We start from the raw sequence: 6,718 nt of genomic DNA on the forward strand, positions 1-6,718 counted from the left end.
GGCCACCACAGCTTCAAGGGCGGTTTTGGGGGCCTTCTTGATTTTAAGAGGTGTAAGAAAAAAACAAAAACAAAACAGTAGGCCTATGTATGAGCATTTCATTAATTTCTGTGGAAAAAAAAACTAACTTAAATTGTTGTTTTTTTAAGTTTAGATAATTTTAGAAGATAAAACTGCAAATCGGCCTCATCCTGCATTAAAAAGTATGCAGAAAAAACAACAAAGAGCTAATAGAACAAGGGCCAAACACTGAATCTGTCAAAAAGAGGCCTATTAAGTAGGTATGAGTGTTAGAAATTAAAAACATATACGTGATACGGATAAAGAATTGTATAAAAGGCTCCTAAAAACATCAGGAAGACTCATATCTGATACGAAATTCACAGGAAATAATCTGCTCAAAATTTATCCAAATCGCTTGTTTCATGCAGTCTTGGGTCATTTGGGTTAATTAGACAGTTTATCAGTTGCTCTGTTCTGTTATTGTTATACCAATAATATAACATGAAATACCCATATGCCACTTTGTCACAATGGATTAGACAGAAAAGGGCTCCCTGGAGGAAAAAGGTTGAGAACCACTGATGTACGCCAATAGATGGCAAACTTCACCTGTGCTGGAACACATCAGGTGTGACAAACAGCCAAACGTCTGCAATTTAGATGAAAAGCAAAAGACATCTAGCTTTTATATTACCACCGTATTATATATCGTCACCTTATTAAAATAATTGTCATTTTTCAAAAGTCATTTTTTGACAAAAAAATATTATTTTTGTTAATTAATTAATTTATGTATTTATTTATTTATTGTGTATAAATCAACGATGCTGCCCACCTCTGGTAAAGTTTTCTGAAAAACTTGAAAAAATGACCATTATTTTAATAAGGTGACGATATGGAGCTAACTTACACTCAGTTGCCAGTTTATTAGGTACACCTAGCTAAAATTAATGCAGTGTCAATTCCACTGTATGATCATTTTGGAGGATGTGTTCTGTGGTGCTGTTGAACTGTATTGCATTATACTGCCGTGTTTCTATTATTTGGTCGACCCTCATGCCCATAAATAGGGAGGACGAAATAATAGAAACACCTGTCTACAATTACTTTTAGCTAAGCGTACCTAATAAAGTGGCAACTGACCGTAGAATCAGGCAGGAGGTGAGTCACTTTTAAAGTGAACAAAGGCAGCCTCTGTTAAAATCACAGAGATTAAAACACTTTCATGAAATAAGTCGTTATGCTTTACAGAAAAGGAGCGGCGGTACCTCTTCACAGAGAAATTGGCATTTGGGACTGTTGTTTAGGCCGTCATCTGGTTACTACACAGATTACACTGAACAAAAACAAAGAACATTTCCGTTTCCTAAGAAGGACCCTAACAACTGTTTCAATATCATTCCACAGACATTATATTACTGTGCAGCAAGATGTTGTTACCAAAAAGAAATACTGTAAATGTTGATGCTGAAATAACAGTTATATGTAACCCCACTGTCTTTTCAACCAAATGTAGTTCAGTCGACGTGTGGAATCTTTTGACCAGCAAATGACCAAAAACAGCTGAGTTCAGTACATTCATGTCATACGTACAGACTGGAGAGATATTCGTAATGTGTTGTCCATCACTATCTTCCACCTCCACCTCTTTGACGTCCTCTGAGCAGATGATGGTGATGTTGCTGCAGTTAAGGCACACAGTGCAATTCATAGGAGCGGGTGGAGGGATAGCGCAGCATCGTGGGAATGTTTGATTGACAGCTCCTTTGTACAAACAGCGGTCATCAGTGTCATATATGGTAATCAGCTTTGGGCATCTGTCCTTGTCCACGCAGGTAAAGCACTTCACTGCGGTCAAAACAAAGAAAGCATCAATGAGTAACAGATGTAAATATGGTAGTAATGTGAGGAAATAAAAATTTCAGCGCAAGTCACTGAAAAAAAAAACTTCCTAAAAAAAAAAACTTTAATTGTTGAAATGATAAAATCAATTCAATCATCAGGCACGCAAAATTTCTCTGTTGCAGGTTGAGCACCTATGGCCAATAATATAAGGAAGCAATCAATAATAATAATAATTATAATCAATAAAAAATAAATACACTTTTCATCACATACCACCAGCAGTGGCCCCGGAGACCTGAGCAATGAATACCATCAAACAGAGGACGTACGCTGAAAATACAGACCAAAAAAACAAAACAATTATAATAAAATAACACAAAATATAATCTCCTCATGAAGCGGTGTTACAATCTAAATCCTGTGTTCTGTCTACTTTTCTAATGTGGAGTTTGATGACACTGTCATAGAGGTGTTAATTCAATCGCATGTTTTTGTATTGAGGTCACAGTTAGTGATGCTGCATTATGTTGCATACAGTCCAGTACAGCATCACCTTTAACTATGACCCCGATAATAAACGTATTATTCAGCTCACACATTTCTGACAATGTAAAGCACAACTGAACATTATAAATGCTGTAAAGGTGGGATTTATTGCAGAGATGTATTTACAGTAGACTGTACAGGTGTACCTAATAAAGTGGTCACCGAGTGTATATTATTTAAAGAACACTTCATAAATGTGTATATAATTCCATTTTATTTTATTTATGATTAAAATGAATAGAAATTTAATTACCTTTCCGGTTCTTTCCAGCAGCTCTTTTCCTGTGATATTTGTGGTTTGCCACTTCTCCAGGATCCACTGGTGGGCCTTTCTGCTTGTCTGGGTTTCCCCAGGGGTCCATTTTGGTGTACATGACGCAGCTATCTTCTTCTGCTACCCCCACATCTGGGTGCTCCTCTGCACTGGCTGCTGCTCTGGGTAAAACCCTGTCAGCGTCCTCCCCCGGATCTACTAGGGCTATTGAAGTGGCTTGTGATGGAAAAATGTTGTTTTGGCCCACAGCTACAGCGGATGGTGTTGAGAATTGTTCCCAGGCAGAAACAGTGAGCGACTCCACCTTTGGAGCAGCGGCACGCCCCGAAGATGGCTGTGACCAGATCTTTTCTGACATCTTAGGGCTCTCAAAGATGGCTTGTTCCTCCTTAGGTATGGGGATCACAAAGCTGCCTTTATCCGCTACAGGCAGGGTACGCTCACTGTACTCATCACTGAACTTGTGCTGCATGTTGGAGGAGAGGCCTGCGTCACTGTAATATGAAAAAAAAAAAACAAGCAGGTTTCTTTTACAGTTTTTTTAAAGTGGAAGCAAGAAGCACATGCTGGCGCTTCCGGAGAAGAAAATGTGAAATACATTTAAACAGATGATATTTTACCTGCATTCACAGAAACAGATACAAAAAGCAGCTAACATCGAAATGACAGTGCATTTGCATTTCAGGACACCCACATCTGAGCCCTGCATATTTTGAAAGGACAATAAAACAGAAACCTACCCGCTCTCCTGGCTGTGGACGCCATGGCCACCTTCAAATGCAAAACATAAAAAACAGTAAATCTACTGATAACACTTGTCATTTACAGCCTTAAAGCGGTTTTTCCCCCCTAATCTTTACGTACCAGCAAAACATATTATCCGGGCATACTGTTTGCTTACTTTAAAAACAATCTCTTTATCTGTTTTTAAAACATACACTCGAATGTTGTTCTTTAAAAATACCCAGATAATTAAACTCAAAACTCGGAGTAAATGAGATAAAATAAGCAACGGAAACTGTGGGAATGTAACTATAACTCACAGACAAGAAATTTTCATGCTGCTGATTCGAATTTTACTTCACTACTGGCACAGTTTCGGTTTCAAAAATATGAACAGAGTCATTTATTTGGTGGTTGAAGTTGAGAAAACCTGTGTTTTGATAAAAAGCTACGGGAGTTTAGCCCTCAGAGGACACGGCTTGGATCCAGTTTGCAGGCCCAGAATGAATGAAACATGCAGCAATCCCTGAAGATGGCAGCAAAAAAAGCTTCCCACCGCCCGATTAAAGCAATCAAAAGATGGAATTCAAATGAATAAACTTACTTTCTGAAGAAGGGCAGCAAAAATAATCCGTTGGATGAGTCATTGTTGTCGCACCGAGCAACAGCGTAGAAGAGAAGATGTTCTTAGTACTCCTGAAATGGCTATGCACGTTTCAGGAAATGTCTGACATCCCCATGAATTACAGAAACTGAGATACACTGTCACCATCTGGTGGAAGAAGGAAGTCCTCATACAGTTTGACATATGCAGTATTGCACAAGCTAGGCTCGGGAGAAACATGCATCTTATTTCTTTAACCTTTGCTGAAACATGTCGGTCCCTCTTCTAAAGACTGGCGACAGAGAGGCTCAGTTTATACCTGCTATTAAAATGTGTCACGTGAACATAATCTACCACTAAGCATTAATTTGGACAAATTTTTTCAGTGAAACAGTGAATCAAACCGGCGCATGACCAACCCAAAATGACTTCTTCTTTCCCCCTCGTCATCCCTTTCGCTTTTGTTTAGTGTTTTTCTGTGGTGGAGGAAAAGGAAAGGAAAAGTCCTGCCATTTGAAATCGGGGTCAAAGAAACAGCAACAGAGAATCAAAAAAGAAACGCATTCAGTTTTGGATTAATAGCTTCCTGTGGAATCACTGCTTCACAATCTAATTCCAGATCTTAACCCTGAATCTGGAGGGCGGTCCGTCATCTCACGAGGGTCCAGAAAGTGGGTCATAGCCGGGACTGTAGAATACAGAAGAAGTGAATGAATGAATGAATGAATGAATGAATGAATGAATGAATGAATGAATGAATGAATGAATGAAGATAATAATAATACAGTGTACATTTATCACAGGTTAAGATTTATGCATACAAACAAACACAAACACACACTGACATTTCACCACATATGTGCACATATTGATATGTATGGCATTGAGACATTAATGGCCTCCTTAAACATGTGGTTGTAAATGTTTTTCAAAAGAAGCTCCAGATTTTGATGATGTAATTTCTACAGGAAGTGCATCCCAGAGTTTGGGGACCCCTGACAAGAAAAGCCCGATCCCCTCTGGTCAAAAAGGTGGACTGGGAACAGGATGCCAACAACGTGCAGGGGCCCAAAGACCCCTAAACTAGAGCCTCTGTTTAGAGTGGCTCTAAGCAAACGCTTGTTGGAAAGTAAAAGGGCGCAGTCCAAAGTTGGGCCATCCCAATGATGTTTTTCATTACAGTCCTTTAATACTGAATATCTGCTGATATCTAATCCAGTCATATGTGTATATTCATGCCATTGTGAGGCTACATTAAATTAGCAAAACAATGTAAATACATTTGACAGCAGAACAGCTCTGCTTGAAGGAACCTGCAAGCTTTTTTGATGGTTTCATATAATATTTTGTATTATTCTATTGTATTTGTACAATATGATATTCAAACAATAAAACCAGAGTTTCATTTTACCCTCCGCAGCTCTGCTAGTGGCTCTGCAAGGTTGCGCACAAGCATAATGGTGCTATGAGCTAAATGCTAATGTCAGCATGCTAGTATTCTCACAATATGCAATGCGATGCTAACATACTGATTTTTATCAAGTATGTATTATCATTATTATTTTTAAGTAAGTATTGTCAAGTTTACCATGCTCTCAATCTTAGCTTAGCACCTTGGCATGCTAACGTTCGCTAACTAGCGCAATATACATAGTAGCCGAAGCTCATGAACTGATGTATTACGCTCCTTCTATGTAGGTATGTATAAGGAAATAGTCACTCCTGGACATCTGGAGAGAAAGAAGGAAAATAAATAATTACATAATACTAATTTAAAAATAATAAGAATAATTTTGACAAAAGAAAAAAAAAATCCCACTTTACCACCCAAAAATGTCAGCTACTTTTCCTTATTGCCATCTTTAATTCCTCTTAATAGTATATTTCAATGTCTCTTACCAGCTTAAAAAAAGAAACAAAGTCTTGAAAACCTGTATGTGAGATATTCCAGCGGTATGAGCTCAAATATCAGTTTTAGCCTACCCACAACTGTAGGTTGCGTAATATGAATCCTCAAAAAAGCTCAGAAATACTGAACAGATGAGATCCTTTAATATGAGACCTGAGGTTCAGTGTCAAGCTGGAACATTCAAAATCAAGTTACGTTTCCCAGCAGCTTTAGCACAGCGCTCGTCAATGCGCACACATGTCCACCTGCCTCATTTCCCACCTCCACTTCACATCGGGAGCACAGTCAGTCAAACTTGGATTCACCCTGTTTCTAAGATGTGATCTGTAACCGATGCAGTATCCTAAGCTGAGACTCTCGTTATGGAGGTGTTTTCTCATCTGACAGAAGTGTCACCACATTGTTTTTGCCTCCAAAACGTTCACAAATCACTGTTAAAAAAATCTGTTTTGTGATTTTTTTAAGCCTTGTGATTAAGCTTTGGTGATATGTTTGTGCCTATGGGCACTTTGTTTCATTACATGGCTGTGACACACAGTATAAATAAACATTGTATTTGAGCTACTGCATTAGATTGTATAATAGGTGTAGCTCCTGTATTTTCACATGGTCATCAGAGTGGCAATGCCCCCTCCCGCTCCTCCTGGCTTTGTCATCTCAGGTTATTTACAGTGTGCTTCCCATTCCTGACTGCCACTCATCCTGCTGCAGCACTCAGGTGCGCCTGCTTGGCTCACGGCTATGAACCAGAAGGCGTGGAACAGGTATAAAGAGAGATAACTATGTCAACTCGTGTTCAGACCTGACGCAGCTG

The sequence above is a fragment of the Chaetodon trifascialis genome, chromosome 7 (genome assembly GCF_039877785.1).
Source record: "Chaetodon trifascialis isolate fChaTrf1 chromosome 7, fChaTrf1.hap1, whole genome shotgun sequence".
NCBI lineage: Eukaryota > Metazoa > Chordata > Actinopteri > Chaetodontiformes > Chaetodontidae > Chaetodon > Chaetodon trifascialis.